General features: G+C 43.4%; 1 pseudogene; it reads left to right on the top strand.

Moving 5' to 3' along the window:
- The first annotated feature begins 4,311 nt into the window (after positions 1 to 4,311).
- On the top strand, positions 4,312 to 4,481 carry LOC148364919 (U2 spliceosomal RNA; annotated as a pseudogene).
- Positions 4,482 to 17,654: the final 13,173 nt, after the last annotated feature.

Genomic DNA, 17,654 nt, shown 5'->3' with positions numbered 1-17,654 from the left:
CATATATAGATCGTCTACTCTCGAACTGACACTTCAGCAAATGACGACGTCTCATCACCGCTACTACACAGATCTCAAGACAATCATAAATATACAAATACCGACGCCGCTGCAACCTCTTATCCAGGTTAAATTAGCCTTTTTCCGTTTTCAAGCAGCCTATGTCCCAAAACAAACAGGACTCTCTGAGCTCAGAACTCCCGTCGGACATAAAAATCACAACTCAGTCTATGTATCTCATCCGTCCGAACTTGGGCCTGACTATAGACGGAATCCACGTGCACGAATTTTCATAATTTAGCTCCCACGTCGCCGGCTCCCAGTCTCACACGAGCAAACCGAAATAAGAGAGGAAAAAAAACTTCTCTTACCTCGACTGCTCATCCGAGACGGACCACTTTTCCTGTGCCAAAACCACGTTTCAGGGCGCCAATAATGTTGTAGAGAAAACGTAGGTTATGATCTGAGAGAAACCTTCTCCTATGTGGATAAGGAAAATGGACAAAAAGCCAGCGCGACATGGGAGGGAGATGACTTTATTGATGCGTCAATGAAGATCTCGAAAAAGCTCCAGGCATAACATCGCTATTTGTACACCCCAAAAGGCGGTCCGATATCACGTATTACTTAAAGGAATTTTGTTTTTCTCGTTCAAGCCATCTCCTTGTCTCCTTATTAGGAGACAAGGAGATGGCTCCTCCAAACAGACTGACGTCAGTGTATACAGAGATCTTCGTTCCTTGCCCAGTGTATACAGAGACTCGCAGTCTATCTTCAAGCAAACTCAACTGTCTGCCAAGAACTTCCCGAACTGAGTTTTTCACTGACGTCAATAGACTTCAGTGTATGCACAAATGCAAGTCTATTTACCACACTTGATGGGGTGGTTTAGCCCATGTACATTATATGAAACAATATTTAGATTGCTCATGCTTTGTATTGAGTCTCACTGATTTTTGAAGCATACAGAAACACTACATTAATTACTAACACCTCCATTGACAAAACAAACCAAATTACTAACAAACATATTGACAAGCACACATAATTTCCCACCAAAAAGAAAAAAAACACACCCAAAAAAAAAAAAACCATGTCTTCCAAGAGTCCAATTGGAGAGTTGTGGCTACCCTCCTGGAAATATGCACTCAGTGCGTGAACAACTTTTGTACCGTCGTCCATAGTTATAACTAACTAAATATTTTAAAGTAGCTCTATGCCAATATATATACATACATACATTGTTTTAATTTAAAGATAACAATTTTACTTGGTATTTTACTTACTTCTAACTTATTGAATTTATAATAGAAAGGGCATATATGGTCCTTACTCTTTCTCCCCAAATCCGAATATGGCTTCGTTTTGCTCCATAGGAGCTTGTAAGTCACCTTCTATGATGGGGGTGTTCCCTTGTCTTCCTCTCGATTCCGGTCACTGTGGTCCAAATGTTCTTTGACAACATCTTTTGCAGTGTCTCCGTGTTGTCCTCTTCCACTTCGATCCCCATTTCTTTTAGCAATGTTGCTGCCTCCATCAGTGTAGAGAATGTTCTTATTCCTGAGTCCAAAAACATCTTCAGCTGGGCGGGATATGGTGATTGTGCCTTTACGTTCTTTTCCTTTAACTTTTTGATAACGTCCCTTACTTGTTTCCTCTTTTTTTGGATTTCTGTGGTGTAATCTTGGTTGAAGTAAACGGTCTTGCCTTCGTACGTTGTCTTCTGCTTCCATGCTTCTTTCATTACGGATTCTTTCACTATGTAGTCGGTGAAACGTACGATAATTGCCCGTGGCAGTGCTTTACCTTGAAACTTGTTCCCCAGTGAGCGGTGTGCCCTCTCAATGCGCACATCCATATGCTCGGTTGTCGGAATGTTCGATTTAATAAAGTTTGTTATGAAGCCGATTGTGTCTTTTCTCTCGGCACCCTCGGGAATCCCATGTATCCTAATGTTGTTCCGTCGTGATCTCGACTCCAAGTCCTCACACTTTGTTGCTAGTTTGGTGGTTTGTTGGAGCAAGGAGACTGTTAATTGCTCTAGTTTTGACGTTCGCTCTTCCGTGTTAGCATGTAGCTCCTCCATGCTTTCCACCCTCCGCTCCAGCAACACAGTGCGCTCCAGAAGTTCTTCGATGCTCTTTTCCAGTCTTGTCATCACAATCTTGCTATCCCTTGCTGCTTCAGTGTGTTCTTGCCGTAATTTACGGATTTCGTGGAGGATGGCCGAGTCACGTCCCTCGTCGACCGATGCCATTCCTTCTGCTCCCTCGATCTTTTTCTCGTTAGCGCACTTTTCCTCGACAAGTTTCCCCTTCTTGACCATGTTTTATTGAATAATTTGTCTTTAATATGAGTCACAATTTATACCTTTTCTGTCTTTCTCCAAGTATTACATTACTCTTTAGTGATTTTTGTCAGAGCTACTTTCCTTGCTGCCGTCTACCTCATTGCGCCACCGGAAGTCCAGCCAAAAACCTATTCGGGATTTTTTAAAGAAGTTTGATTTGGAAACACAAGAATGTCACACTTTACAAAACCACAGGGCCCTTATTGCTATTGTGCAAGAGCGAGCAACAGTAAGTCCTGTGCGGGGGCTTGCGTTTGGCGAACCTACAACGGTTTGGAGCAATGTGAATCATCCTGCCCTCCCAAACAGACTACGAGACTTGTCATGGATGGTGGCTCATGAGGATCTCCCAGTCAGAGCCGTAATGCACCACCGAGGAATGTCAGCGACCTGGCTGTGGCGCCCAGGAGTCGATGAGGCACCTTTTTTGTGAGTGCAACGCTGCCGAGGACTTGTGGACAATGGCCGACCAACTAGGAAAGTTCTTGGACTTGCCAGCAGGGGAGGTCCCTGATGCACAGTACGTGCTTTACGGGGTGAGTCGGTCGAGGAGGTCTCGGAACGACTTTGCCAGGGACTGGCTCACTCCCGCCGCCATCAAGGACGCCATCTGGACCCCTAGAAACATGCTGGTATGGAGGTGCAGGCAGATCCGCCCAGTGGCTGTGCTCCAAATGGCTGCAGACACCATACAATCTGCGAGCGGCGGGCCTAGGATGCAGCCATAAAGAAGAATCGTCTGCACCCACCCGGAGGGGGGAACCGGAGCTACACTGTGGGGGTCCCGGCAGCAACGGCCTGGGTTGTGGAAAGTAGAAGTAAGAAGGGAGAGGACCCACACAGAGGACTGGAAGGATGCTGCTTGGGAGGGTGGGATGGCAGAGCTTTACCCTTGCACAATAGTATTGCCCTTTACACGTTGGTTAACTACTGTTAAAAGATAATAACTCTGAAATTGTTTAATTGATGTTGAAAATGTCAGGAAAAAATGTTAAAACGTCATATCGTCACGTCATATTGTCAGATATAACAAAATTGTGAATATGCTTGATGGCTGTTGAGATTGTCGTGTTTGTTTTGCTGCTGTTGGTGTCGGTGGATTTGTTCAGACCAAAGACAATCGACTTTGGCCTGGACGGATCTATTGACACTAACAAAGATGTTATATAATGAAATTGTGAATATGCTTGATTGCTATTAAGATTTTCGAGAAGGGTTGTTCAAACCTCACATTGTGTTTGCTGTTAAAAACGTCATATTGAAATATAATCAGATTCAGATTCAGATTCAGATTTACTTTATTGTCATTCGTGTACACGTGTATACAGAACGAAATGTCGATACATCTGACCCGCACAGTTTCCTTGAGCGTTAGCCGGGTTAGATAAGATTAACCATGTCTTCGTCAGAATTTTGGCGCAGCAGTTCGTCATCTCGCGGTTCGATGCCTCTTCCAGTTGTTAAATGGTCCAGTTTATTGTCCAGAGAGCGAATGTTAGAGGGGTTAGCCTTTAGCCTAGCTGTTAGCCCGGCCCGCTTCGTCGAGGAGTTAGCCTTTAGCCTAGCTGTTAGCCCGGCCCGCTTCTTCGTCACGCCGCTGTCTTGCCACTCTGCTTCGCTGCTTTGTAGGCCGCTGGTCTTGTAGGTCTTGTTGACATAGCAGTCCGTGGCTAATAAACACTCCCGAGTGGTCGTAGCACCGAGCGCTTGATGTCGAGTGGTCGTAGCACCGAGCGCTTGATGTCCTTGTTCGGCGGTCACGCCGCTGTCTTGCCACTCTGCTTCGCTGCCTTGTAGGCCGCTGGGTCTTGTCGACATAGCAGTCCGTGGCTAATAAACATCGAGCGCTTGATGTCTGGATGATCGCATATCCAGCAAAAAAAAACTGCGATCGTAACTTAATCTGCAGTTCGAGCCGACTTATATTGTGAATGTGCTTAATTGCTGTTGAGATTGTCATGATTGTTTTCTGTTATTAGTGTCATTAAATTTGTTCAAACCAAAAAAAAAAAAAAATTCAGTGCATATGATCACTCACGATTTTTACAATGGGAGATGGAATAAGAGCTTGCTCTGTCCACTCCACGCATCGGCCCGGTATTGCAGTACCTCCGGGATCGGTACATTCGCACTGATCACTGCTTGGCCTTGTGGCTAGGACCTTGACTCAGCCTCTTGGCTGGGAGCAAGTGTCTCGGCCTCTTGGCTTTGTAGTATAGTATGATTTGACCGATAACGGATAATGGATGATTGATAAAGAATATAGAACAATAAACCTCTACAAATTCCCACCCTCAGTTAAAATCGTAGGACTCAAAGTAGGATTTGGGTTAATTTTGTGATTGTGTAACATGTTTTAATGTGGGTGCATGCGGCTTATATACAGGTGCGGCTTGTGTAAGTACAAAAGCGGTTATCCTCTTAAAATGTAGTGGGTGCGGCTTATAATCAGGTGCGCTCTATAGTCCGGATTTTACGGTAATTTCCTTCTCAAATCTGTGTTCAGGTTCCAAGTCTCTTCACCATCCAACAGAGTTGGCACAATCACACTCCCATACAGCCCCCTTTAAAATCCATACTTATACTCCTGTTGCTCATCACTCTCCTCAGAGCACCCAACACCTTACTTCCTTGATTTACTCAGTGCAATACCTCGCACTCCATTCCCCCAACTGCAACCCAAGTACCTAAAGCTTTCAACTTCTTCCAACACCTGTCCGTGCAACCTTATTTCTAACGCCATGCCCACTCCATCACGTAAACACTTCCTCACCTTACTCTTCCCAACATTCACACATAACTTACGCCTATCACACACTCTTCCAAACTCCATTATCAACCTTCTCAAGGGCAAAAACGACACAAAAAAAACAAGGTACTACGAGCAGCTTTGGTTTGTCACAAGACCAAACAAAGCTAAATGATGTTGCTAGTCACTTGTTTCGTATGTTTTTTTTTTTCACTCTTGTGCTTAACTTGTTACCTAAAAAACGTTAAACGGTAACCCCTTAACAAGCCTGTACAATTCGCCTAAAATCCCTGTGCAAGACGAATCCAAAGGAAAATCAATGCTGTTCTTGAACCGTTTGGAGAATATGGACGGTTTTGGTCTCTTTTGAAAGGTAATAAATAAATAATCACTGCAAGTGCTACTAACACTGAGTTGTATCACACAGAAATAGGTTTTTATTTGCAATCAAATGCCTGCAGATGAGTGTAGCATGGGCATCTTAGCTGGGAAAGAACTGGGACAAGAGCATGAAGCCTTATTTGGTCCCAGGTCAAATTTGATCAGAATCTGAAAAACTAAACATTGTATTTTACACGATTTGACTAAACATATGTAAAAGCGTTTCCAAAAGTGGCCATTTGGAGATAACCAGTTTACAGCCCTAAATGCCCTGCCCTGTGTAATTTACTTTAGGCAATTTCTAGACATTGTGAAAGATTTGTAAATGTCTGACTTCTCTTTCCACAAGTCAATCACTGATTGTGCACATTTGCGCATGATAATTGCGCATCAAAATGGATCCCGGGTTGCATTTACGCACGTTTATTTTTGTCTCTGATTTAAATGCACCCCATGAAATTGCATAAATTCATGTTGTGAATTTCATTGGCTAATCAATGTGTCAATCAATCAACATTTGAATCGGTCACTATCAGTTTTGGGAATAAAGGCGTTATTGTTTACTGCAGATTGTTATTTTATTACATTGTTTACTCTTTATTTTTGTTTAACTTCAAGTGTATAATAAATATGTTGCTTGTGGGGTGCAAAAAATAATACAATATTCTACATCACACCCACCCATCTGTTCTTCTCTATTCAACTGACTCAAATTTCTGCTCAGAAAATTTTCAATTCTTTGACATACAACTTATGTTTAAAGTAACAGAAATAGTTACTTTCCCTGGTTTTACTATAATAATAATAATAACAACAACAACAACAACAACAACAACAACAACAACAACAACAACAACAACAACAACAACAACAACAACAACAACAACAACAACAACAACAACAACAACAACAACAACAACAATACATTGTATATCAAAGCCCGTTTCAGGACACCCAAAGTTGCTGTACATACAGGACTGTCTCAGAAAATTAGAATATTGTGATAAAGTTCTTAAATTTTCTGTAATGCAATTAAAAAAACAAAAATGTCATACATTCTGGATTCATTACACATCAACTGAACTATTTCAAGCCTTTTATTATTTTAATATTGCTGAATTTGGCTTAAAGCTTAAGAAAACTCAAAAATCCTATCTCAAAATATTAGAATATCATGAAAAAGTATACAAGTAGGCTATTCAACTAATCACCTGAATCATCTAATTAACTCGAAACACCTTGCGAGGGTTTCCTGAGCCTTAAAAACACTCAGCTTGGTTCAGTAAACTAAATCACAAGTATGGGGAAGACTGCTGATCTGACTGCTGTCCAGAGGACCATCATTGATACCCTCCATCAGGAGGGTAAGACACAAAAAGAAATTTCTCAAAGAGCAGGCTGTTCACAGAGTGCAGTTTCAAAGCATATCCACAAAAAGTCTGTTGGAAGGGAAAAATGTGGCCGGAAACGCTGCACAACCAAGAGAGATGACCGCAGCCTTAACAAAATTGTGAAGAAGAGCCGCTTCCAGAATTTGGGGGAGCTTCAAAGACAGTGGGCTGAAGCTGGAGTCCAGGTATCAAAAGCCACAGTTCACAGACGTGTCCGGGAAATGGGCTACAATAGCCGTATTCCCATGGTCAAGCCACTTCTGAACTCAAGACAACGGAAGAAGCGTCTGACTTGGGCTATGGAGAAGAAGCACTGGACAGTTGCAGAGTGGTCCAAAGTCCTCTTTTCAGACGAAAGCAAGTTTTGCATTTCATTTGGAAGTCAAGGCGCCAGAGTCTGGAGAAAGGCTGGAGAGGAGCAAAATCCAAGTTGCTTGAAATCCAGTGTGAAGTTCCCACAGTCAGCAATGGTTTGGGGAGCCATGTCAGCTGCTGGTGTTGGTCCACTGTGTTTCATCAAGTCCAGAGTAAATGCAACTGTGTACCAAGAGATTTTAGAGCACTACATGCTTCCATCTGCTGAAAAGCTCTATGGAGATGAGGATTTCATTTTCAAGCATGATCTGGCACCTGCCCACAGTGCCAAAACCACCAGTAACTGGTGCACTGACCATGGCATCACTGTCCTTGATTGGCCTGCTAATTCCCCTGACCTGAACCCCATCGAGAATTTGTGGGGTATAGTTAAGAAGAAGATGAAAGACACCAGACCTACAAATGCAAATGAGCTGAAGGCCGCTATCGAAGCATCCTGGGCATCAATAACACCTCAGCAATGCCACAGGCTGATTGCCTCCATGCCACGCCGGATTGATGCAGTAATCCGTGCAAAAGGATTCCCAACCAAGTACTGAGTGCATCAATGGACATTTTCAAATGTTTGATTTAGTTTTGCTGTTATAAAATTATTTTTTTACTTGGTCTGGGGAAGTATTCTAATATTTTGAGATAGGATTTTTGAGTTTTTTTCAGCTGTAAGCCAAAATCAGCAATATTCAAATAATAAAAGGCTTGAAATAGTTCAGTTGATGTGTAATGAATCCAGAATGTATGACATTTTTGTTTTTTAATTGCAATACAGAAAATAAAGAACTTTATCACAATATTCTAATTTTCTGAGACAGTCCTGTATAGTAGTACACAACAATAAGGCAAGAGTAAAACGAGAGTAAAACAAGCGATAGAGTTACTCAGTTACTGACTCAGGTACTTTTTGGAAGAAGTAGTGAGTAACTCTAACTAATTACTTTTTTAAAGTAACCTGCCCAACACTGGTCACTATTGGCTAAAGATTTTTGGTGCAAAAGTAGGTCATGTATGTTTTCTTAATACAGGCATTAATGGGCTATGGTAGGCTAAGGACCATGAAAATAAGCTTGCAATTGGCCGAGCGTGGTGTCACTCAGAATGTCAGAGGCTAACAGCCATATTGGAAATCATCTCACGAGTCTGTTTTGCTTTTGAAGAGGAATTATGGTGCAAAACGAACTGATGACAGAGAATGTCAAATGGTGAAGAAATGGCTTTAGGTGTGCCTTTTTTTTTCCATCCTTTTTTTTTAGGGACTAAATATTTTATCCAGTTGGATTCCATGGACTCTCATGAATGTAACAAGACCATGTTGTTCATGGCTTCATGAGTGAATTATTGCAACACTTTTTAGGTGAGTTATACCTTATACCTATACCTTTATAGTTTTCGGTTATCTCAGACTACCGTATTTTCCGCACTATAAGGCGCACCTAAAAGCCTTTATTTTTTTCAAAAGCTGACCATGCGCCTTATAATACAGTGTGCCTTATTTATGGAACAAAATTAATTCGCAAAGTCTTGCAACAAACTTGCAGCCGCCGACTAGATTTTCCCCCCAACGCAAAGTAGTCCGCGGTGTATGCTGGGATTTATTTACCGGTTTTTTATTGGCTAACCAATGTGTCATCATTTGAATGGATCACTATTGGCTAAAGTTATTCGGAGGTCAAGGGGAGGATCCTTTTTATCATTTACAGCCTGGCATTGGCTTGAACGGCAAAACAAAGCCTGCAATTGGCCAAAAAAGACGTGTCAATCATCAGTTGAATCGATCACTATTGGCTAAAGTTATTCGGAGGTCAAGGGGCGGATCCTTTTTATCATTTACAGGCTGGCATTGGCTTGAACGGCAAAACAAAGCCTGGAATTGGCCGAAAAAGATGAATGCGTATAGCACGTGGCTGACGGCATACAGAAAGCATTTTTTTACTATTTTGTATTTGTAAATATTTTATTCTCCTGGATTTACTAAACTCACGACTATAAGAGGACCACGGCTGCACATTATTATGAACACAACGACTTCGGTAAGCTACTCTGGCTATATATATTATCCCTGTATCTTGTTTCAGACTGAACTCGATGTTTCTGTGATAAGCAGTGCAGATAATGGAAGGAATGGAGTGCCTATTTTTAAATTAAACTCAATTCCAAGTGTTTATTGTCATATATACAGTAAATTTGCGAGCGAAAAAGAAAATAGAAACTAAGGAATGGTTGGCATTTCTTGAATCCCAAGACTTTAACCTTCCGAATGATGGAACAATGCATTTGAGTGACATCGTACGGACACCGCATCCGCACGTGTTCGCAACACATATTTGCGTCTTTGCAAGCTTTCGGAATGTTAAGGGGGTAATAAGTTTGACTGAACTATCTGACTGTTTTGTCGACGTTCCCATTGTAGCGCCATATAATCCGGTGCGTCTTATGTATGTCAAAAATAGGACCAAAAACTATTTTTTCGGGGTGCGTCCTATAACTCATAGTGCGGAAAATACGGTAATTGAATTTCAGACTAATCGTGGTCTTTCTGTGATCAGTATGTTTTAAAATGGTCATCATATATTGAATCCCGAAAGTTTTCCAATATGTGGCATGATATATTTTATTGACTGGAGACGTCGTGAAGATAACTTTGCTTTTCAACAGTCTGACAGCCCGCTGGCGGGGCATCGGTATGTTTCAGGGGTTTATTAGATAAATTAACCACAAAGGTTATCTGTCCGTGGTTTGGAGTACACAACGATAGATTTTGATGACATCCAACAGTAAAACAATATAATCCAATAGTTTTAAAAACCTTGCACTAGGCTTCTCAGAAAGACCAGAATTTACAAATGGCTACATCAAAATTACATTTATAAAAAATACATACTTTGATGTATCGTATATATATGATTAAAATTCATGCAATTTTTGTAAAAAATTTAATTTCATGTTAGCCATTAAATGTCACATTCTCACCAACAGTACCACTTTAAGCGTCAGACTACCACTTTTTTCCGTCGAAAAACATTGTTGTTCTTTCAAATCAACCTATTTTTTAAATTTAAAAACCGGCTGCTTTATTTTTTGTCCGTGTGCATGAATAAGCTGCTCCAACAATCACATTAGATTTCCCTTTTGGTAAAAGTTTGCCACTGCTAGTTTCAAACAAGAACATCTTGTTTGTTTGTTTTCTATATTCTGGAGATGTATTAAGTTTCGGGTGTGAAAAATTGTGTGTGCTATAACATCTACTGCCTTTCATTGTCAAAAGGTTAGCATGTATGTGTCACGGGGTAAAGCGGACCAGAACGGAGGCAGGAGGCAGGAAGGGAGAACTCATTTGCGTTGACAATCATAACTTTTATTTAACAAAATAAAAGTCGTCCAAAACTCCGGAAAAAAACAGAACAAAAACATTCTTACACTCAGAATGGGCAAGTACAGGTTTCCTCATACTCAAACTAAACAGGGCATAACAGAACGGAAACTGTGTAATGAGCCAACCCCAGCAATACCCACAACCCAACCTTAAGTAGCACACATGCAAATTAGCTGATTTACTACAGCCGGTGCCCAGGGGCGGGGCCAGCCGGTCGCCATGGCGACCATGCTGGACACGACAGAGCCCCCCCTTAAGGGACAGCTCCAGAGGTCCCAAAAAAAGAAAAATTATTACCTCGCACCCCGGAATGGTTCGACGCTCTCGATTGGGGCAACCCCGCTCCCTCCTCCCAACACGCAGGAACGGGGAGAGGCAGGCGCCATCGGCGTCGGACGGATCGGACTCGGCGCTTGGCAGGGGGGGTCGGACAGGCGATCGGCAGCGGAGTCGGAATGGGTCGACGCTCTCGATTGGGGCAACCCCGCTCCCTCCTCCGTACACGCAGGAACGGGGAGAGGCAGGCGCCATTGGCGTCGGACGACTGGACTCGGCGCTCGGCAGGGGGTCCGGCGGGCAAACTGGACAAGCGAAATCAGAACCGGCAAGACAGGACAGGCGAAATCAGAACCGGCAAGACAGGACAGGCAGAATCAGAACCGGCAAGACATGACAGGCAGAATCAGAACCGGCAAGACAGGACAGGCAGAATCAGGAGAGTCGAAATCAGGACAGGCGGAATCAGGAGAGTCGGAATCAGGACAGGCAAAACAGGAGAGTCGGAATCAGGACAGGCAGAATCAGAACAGGCAGAATCAGAACCGGACAGAATCAGAACAGGCAAAACAGGAGAGTCGGAATCAGAACAGGCAAAACAGGAGAGTCAGAATCAGTACAGGCAAAACAGGAGAGTTGGAATCAGGACAGGCAAAACAGGAGAGTCGGAATCAGGACAGGCAGAATCAGAACAGGCAGAATCAGAACTGGACAGAATCAGAACAGGCAAAATCAGAACAGGCAAAACAGAAGAGTCGGAATCAGAACAGGCAAAACAGGAGAGTCGGAATCAGGACAGGCAAAACAGGAGAGTTGGAATCAGGACAGGCAAAACAGGAGAGTCGGGATCAGGACAGGCAGAATCAGAACCGGCAAGACAGGACAGGCGGAATCAGAACCGGCAAGACAGGACAGGCGGAATTAGAACCGGCAAGACAGGACAGGCGGAATTAGAACCGGCAAGACAGGACAGGCGGAATCGAACCGGCAAGACAGGACAGGCGGAATCGGACTGGCAGGCAGGGGGAGTCGGACTGGCAGGCAGGGGGAGTCGAACAGGCAGGCAGGGGAGTCGAACAGGCAGGCAGGGGAGTCGAACAGGCAGGCAGGAGAGTCGAACAGGCAGGCAGGAGAGTCGAACAGGCAGGCGTCATATCTTCCCGGGGCAATACCCAAAACCCCCCTCGCACCCCTGAATGGGTCGACGCTCTCGATTGGGGCAACCCCGCTCCCTCCTCCGGACAAGCAGGAACGAGGAGAGGCAGGCGCCATCGGCGTCGGACGGATCGGACTCGGCGCTCGGCAGGGGGGGTCGGACAGGCAGGCACGGGAGTCGGATGGGATCGTCCGCTGAGTTCATTTCTTGGCTGGCTCATTCTGTCACGGGGTAAAGCGAACCAGAACAGAGGCAGGAGGCAGGAAGGGAGAACTCATTTGCGTTGACAATCATAACTTTTATTTAACAAAATAAAAGTCGTCCAAAACTCCGGGACAAAACAGAACAAAAACATTCTTACACTCAGAATGGGCAAGTACAGGTTTCCTCCGACTCAAACTAAACAGGAGAGGGCATAACAGAACGGAAAATGTGTAATGAGCCGACCCCCGCAATACCCACAACCCAACCTATGCCAGTCCAACTAATCACCGTCAGTGTTTACAGCTAGTGTGTATGGTATGTCTGATCATTTTTATGTGGAAGGAAAACTGAGAATAGATGGATCGTGGAGGGCTAGTTATAAGAAGAGTGTGAGGGAAGAGGTGAAAATGTCAGAGTTGAATAAGGCAGAAAAGGAAAGAGAGTTTAAAGAGAGGATAAGGGAAGAGTATTAACGGGTTAGTGGAAGAGAAATGGAGGGTGTGGAAATTGAATGGAAGTGGTTTAAAGAGGCAGTGTTGAGGAGTGCAAAAGAAGTGTGTGGAATGAGAAAAGTTGGTCGAGGTATTAGGAAAGGAAGTGAATGGTGGAATGATGAGGTATCAGAGGCTGTGGCAGAAAAGAGACATGCCTTTGAGGAGTGGCTGCAAGATAAGAGTGGCGATGCGTATGAAAGATATAAAGTGAAGAAAAGGTTGGTAAAAGCGGCAGTGGAAGCAGCGAAAAGGAAAGCAAATGATGAATGTGTCAAAAGATAGGAGTGAACTTTGAGGAAAGGAGAAAAGTGTTCTGGAAAGAAGTGAAAAAAGTAAGAAACAGTGAGTCTGGAAAGGAAGAGAAGGTGAAAGATAAAGATGGCAGATTGCTGGTTAACGGCAGTCAGGACGAGATGGGCAGAGTATTTTGAGGAGTTGCTAAATGTGGAAGATGGGAGAGAAGTGAGAGTCGAGGCGATCGATGGTATGGAGAGAATGCCCATGTTGGGTGATTTAAATGTGAAGCCTGTGGAAACATGGGAGGTGCAAGAGGCAGTGAAAGAAATGAGAGGGGGGAAGGCACCTGGGTTGGATGGTTTAAGAGTTTGTAAATGAACAGCAGAGCATGTGAAAGAGTAGGGAGTGAGACAAGTGAGTGGTTCCCTGTGTTGACCGGTGTGAGATAGGGGTGTGTGATGTCACCATGGCTGTTTAATGTGTACATGGATGGTGTGGTGAGAGAGGTGAATGCAAGATTTTTGGCAGAGTTGTAGAGATGATGGACAACAGTGGAACAATGTGGCAGGTAAGTCAGTTGTTGTTTGCAGATGACACAGCGCTTATGGCTGATTCTGAGGAAACATTGAGAAGGTTGGTAACAGAGTTTGGAAGAGTATGTGATAGGCGTAAGTTACGTGTCAATGTTGGGAAGAGTTAGATGATGAAATGTTCACGTGATGGAGTGGGCATGACGTTAGAAATCAGGTTGCATGGACAGGTGTTGGAAGAAGTTGAAAGCTTTAGGTACTTGGGTTGTGATGTGGCTGCAGTTGGTGGAATGGAGTGTGAGGTATTGCACAGAGTGAATAAAGGAAGCAAGGTTTTGGCTGCTCTGAGGAGAGTGATGAACAACAAGAGTATGAGTATGGATGTTAAGAGGGGACTGTATGATAGTCAACATGGCGGCGCATGGATGCATGCATGGGGCTAGTTGCTCTCCAGCTAATCTTCCATTTATTGCCGTTCTCTTGTCTTTTTTGCTTTCACTTTTGGACACATGTGTGGCCAAAAACACTAACAGTAGGGACGAACTTATTCGGTTGGGTGGGCGTCTAAATTTCGACTTTTCGGGCACTTTTTATACCGCCTATGATATACCGAGCGAATTTCAAAGAGATCCGGCATCCTTGTGGACAGCTATTCCTCTTAATAAACGACGACAACGGCGCCGTAAGGACAGAAAACAGAAGCGTGGTTGCCGTGCAGGTAGATGTGTGAAGCGTGCGAAGTCTAAGCAGCAAGATGGACGCGAGGATGTAACTAATTTCACCATTCATTCCTCGCCGGACAACCGAAGCTTTACACTCAGCGCACACGAAAAGCCACAACCGCGGCATCTTTTGAAGATCTCGACAAAGACTACAAAGAGTTCAGCTAAGTCAAATGATTCAGCAAAGCTAAAATTTGGTCTGTTAAATATTAGATCGCTTGCTCCAAAAGCTTTACTTGTTGATAACATTATTCGTGATTATAAACTTAACTGTATGGGTCTTTGTGAAACTTGGTTACGCCCGGATGAGTATTTAGCGCTAAATTATGCTTCTCCCCCAGACTACGAGAGTAGCCAAATAGCACGCACGTTGAAAAGGGGTGGTGGTGTTGCGCTAAATTCTGAAAAATCGCTCAGATTTAATCCTCGTACCTCTAATAATTACAAGGCGTTTGAGGCTCTTGTGATGCGGTCCTCTCTATTGTCAATTTATGTAATAACTATCTATCGCGCACCTGGGCCATACACAACTTTCTTAGACGAATTTGCTGAACTTTTGTCTGAACTAGTAACCTATGCAGACAAAATTATAATTATGGGGGACTTTAACATTCATATGAACTCCCCACTCAGTTCACTTACTATTGCGTTTAGGTCTCTAATTGATGCATTTGGTTTTAATCAACTGATTGATTTGCCAACCCATAAAGATGAGAACACGCTAGACTTGATTCTGACTCGAGGAGTTTTAACCTCAAACCTTATGGTGTTACCGTGTACTACCGTTATCTCGGATCATTATTTAGTTACATTTGAGGTGCTAGCTAAATGTAGAGTTAAAAAAGCTGAAGGATTTAGCGGACGCAATATAAGCACTGGCACAGTTTCTGAGCTCTTTGAACTCCTTCCTGGAGCAGTTGCGTCCTTTCCTTCATACAATGGCTCGATTGACTCACTCATGAATGAGTTCAATACCACCCTGACTAGTGTCCTGGATTCAATAGCGCCCATAAAGCTAAAATCACGTCCTAAAAGACGCACGCCATGGTTTACTGATGAAACTAGAACCCTTAAACAAGAATGCAGGAAATTGGAAAGAAAATGGCGCGCTACCAAGCTTGAGGTTTTCCATCAAACCTGGTGTGACAGCTTGTTAAAGTATAAAGCGGCCCTTGCCTCTGCAAAATCGGCTTACCTTTCGAAGGTGATTGCGTCTCAAAAGAACAATCCCAAAGCCCTTTTTGACACTGTAGCATCGCTTGACTTAATGGTCTTCTCTACTAAGAAGATTCAATGCATACAGGAAGAAATTGCTAAAGACATTATTAAGACCACACATATTAAACGGCTGAAATCTACAGATGCACGACAGGGTGGCTGTCCTGGGAAATTGTCCGGTTTTAGTGAACTGTCACTTGATGATCTCAAACAGGTGGTGAATGCGGCCAAACCGACAACTTGCCAGTTCGACCCGCTCCCAGGTTCACTTATTAAAAGTCTTTTTGGCGTCCTTGGGCCTTCAGTTCTAAATATTATAAACATATCACTCTCCTCAGGTGTAGTTCCAGCAGCTTTTTAAGTCCGCCGTTATTAAACCCACACTGAAACGACCCAACCTTGATCCAGAAATCTTAAGTAATTATAGACCTGTGTCAAACCTACCTTTCCTCTCTAAAGTACTTGAAAAAGTAGTGGCACAGCAGCTAAATGTTTTCATATCCGAGAATAACCTTTTTGAATCCATGCAATCAGGATTCAGGGCTAACCACTCTACTGAGACAGCTCTGATCAAGGTAACAAATGATCTCCTACTGGCAATGGATTCTGGCGCTTCATCACTTTTGCTGCTGCTGGATCTTAGTGCTGCTTTTGACACAGTGCACCACAATTTCCTACTAGAACGGTTGGAAAAATGGATTGGTCTCTCAGGAACCGTCCTCTTGTGGTTCAGATCCTACCTCTCAGATAGGACGCACTGTGTTAAATATGGTGAAATGACATCTGAGCCCTTTAATGTTACCTACGGTGTTCCGCAGGGTTCAGTGCTTGGCCCCCTTCTTTTCAGCATTTACATGCTTCCATTAGGTGATATTATTCGCAAGTACAATATCAGCTTCCACTGCTAGGCAGACGACACTCAACTATATCTTCCGTTGGAGGAATCTCCCACACTAAACTGTGGAAATTTGGAGGCCTGCCTCATTGAGATAAAAGAGTGGATGTCACTCAATTTCTTGCGTCTTAACTCTGAAAAGACCGAAATGTTAGTCATTGGTCCATCCAAATGCCGTGACTTATTCTCAAAAACTGCTGTGAACATTGACAAATGTCACATCACACAGAGTGACTCAGTTAAAAATTTAGGTGTCATATTTGAGATCTGATCTATCTATGTAAAGAAAATTACTAGAATCGCTTTCTTCCATCTTCGTAACATTGCTAAAATCCGTTCAATACTGTCTCAGTCTGATGCGGGAATTATAATTCATGCATTTGTTACCTCCCGTCTCGATTACTGTAATGCACTACTCTCTGGTCTCCCGAAGTCTAGAATCAAGTCTCTTCAGCTGGTACAAAATGCCGCAGCGAGGCTTTTAACTAGGACAAAAAAGTACGATCACATAACACCGATTTTGGCTAACCTGCATTGGCTCCCAGTTAGCCATAGATGTGACTTCAAGGTTCTCTTAGTATTGTACAAAATAATACATGGACTTGCTCCCTCTTATCTTTCAGATCTGATTTGCCCCTATGTCCCGGTCCGAAGCCTACGATCTGAGAGTGCCGGTCTTCTGGTGATCCCAAGAGCAAAGAAGTGTTCTGGTGGTTTGAGAGCATTCTTCCACCGGTGCTGTGGAATGCTCTTCCCCCTGAGATCCGATCTGCAACCTCAGTGGAAATGTTTAAATCTAAACTTAAAACTCACTTCTACTCCATAGCATATGAATAGCCTACTCTTCTCGTCGGCTGAAAAATAGTCTGTGTAATATAGTGTAATAATCTGTGAAGCCCTTTGAGACTCTTCGTGATTTAGGGCTATACAAATAAAGATGACTTGACTTGACTTGACTTGTATGTTTTGTAGCATGTTGCCTTTGTCAGCAGTGGGACGCATGGAGTGAAGACCTGTGATGTGAAGCTTTGTATTCAGTTGTCTACCATGCAACAGTTCAGCGGGGGACACTAAAGTCACGGCATGTGGTGTGGCTCTGTAAGTGTGTAAAAACTCAGTGAATAAGGCTTTCAGTGGTTTACCTTCGATGTTGGCTGTTTGTAGACAGTCCTTGAAGACTGTTGAAACGCTCGATTTCACCGTTGGCCTGTGGGTAGTACACAGAGCTGTGACGGTGTGTTATGTTCCTGTCACTAAGGAATGCTTCAAACTCGGTCGACACGAACTGAGGGCCATTGTCAGTAGCAAT

Source organism: Urocampus carinirostris, chromosome 5 (genome assembly GCF_059441175.1).
Source record: "Urocampus carinirostris isolate Australia breed hairy pipefish chromosome 5, RoL_Ucar_1.0, whole genome shotgun sequence".
In the NCBI taxonomy this organism is placed as follows: Eukaryota; Metazoa; Chordata; class Actinopteri; order Syngnathiformes; family Syngnathidae; genus Urocampus; species Urocampus carinirostris.
Note: the sequence above shows the minus strand (reverse complement) of the source record. Positions and strands in the feature narration are given on the sequence as shown.